This window comes from Fulmarus glacialis, unplaced genomic scaffold (assembly GCF_000690835.1).
Source record: "Fulmarus glacialis isolate BGI_N327 unplaced genomic scaffold, ASM69083v1 scaffold34669, whole genome shotgun sequence".
Classification (NCBI taxonomy): Eukaryota; Metazoa; Chordata; class Aves; order Procellariiformes; family Procellariidae; genus Fulmarus; species Fulmarus glacialis.
In genome coordinates this window covers 4,785-5,964 of record NW_009235826.1, presented here as the reverse complement: position 1 = coordinate 5,964, position 1,180 = coordinate 4,785, and positions in this window count along the sequence as shown.

Here is a 1,180-nt window from a genome sequence, read left to right as displayed (position 1 = left end):
TGCCCCGGGACAGGGCTCGCAGAGGTGCTGCCGGTGGGGAGCCTGCAAGCGTCGGTCTCCACAGCGGGTCGGCAGGACGAGCTTCAGCTCTTCCCCCTGCCATTGCAAGAGGACGTAGTCACTCTGACCAACAGCTAACCTCATTTCCAAGAGCTTCTCCCCCTCCTTCAGCTGGTCTCCCTCGCCTTTTGTTCCCCTCTTCCTTTCGCTCTTTCACTCCTTACCCTTTTTCTGCTCCTCGGTTCCTGCCTCTCCTCCCATCCCACCCTCAGTCTTTTTTTTACGTTTCATTCACAGCATTTGACCGCTGTTGCCGCTGGAGGATTTATAAAGCCTGTGCTTTGCAGTGTATTTGCCCTCTTGGATGCCCTGCAAGGTAAGATACTCAGATGGAGCGAGGCGAAAGGCACGCGGCCAGCCAGAGTCAAGTCAAGAAGGAGAATTCAGATCTGCAGGCGCTGAGTCACCTCCTGCAAACCCCAAACGAGGTGCTTTTTAAATTTATTTTATTTTCACCAGTCTTGTTTCCTCTTCTTCTGTCATTTATTCTCTCCTTTCTTCACGTTCTCCTCCTCTCGCTTTACCCTCATCTTCCTTTTTTTTCAGTTTTCTCACTTCTGCTTTCCAATCTTTCTGGGGTTTTGCTGGTGAGGATGTCTTTCAGGGTGTAATTGCCTTCCATTGGGCAAAAATAAGGTATTCGCGGCACAAATGTCACTGACTGTTGACAGAGCCACAGGCTACACCCCTGAGACGTGCTGAGGACTTTCTTTCCAGAGCAGTGATATACACCAATACAGCAAAAAGCCCTTTGCTCACCTTGCCCTGCTCGGTCTGCGGCAGAGACACTGCTGCATTTCCAGCTGTAGTTAACCTTGTCCACTTCCACCCCTCTTAGCAATCATCGAGAGCCGTAATGTAGATCAGTGCCCTGTTAGTGCCACTATTTTTAGGACTGTGGGTCTGGTTTGTGGTTGTCTCATTCCTACCACTTGTTTAGAGCACAGGCTGGACAGGGGGAAAGGGGATGGAGAGGGAAAGGTAAATATGGTATTAACCCTCCCACCGATAGTCTGGAGTTGTTAGGAAGCTCTTCTACCCACAGCATCTATCAGAGCAGTTGCAGGACTGCTCTACGTTATCCTTCAGCTTTCCGTGTGCCCTGGGGAGGGCTTTTGGT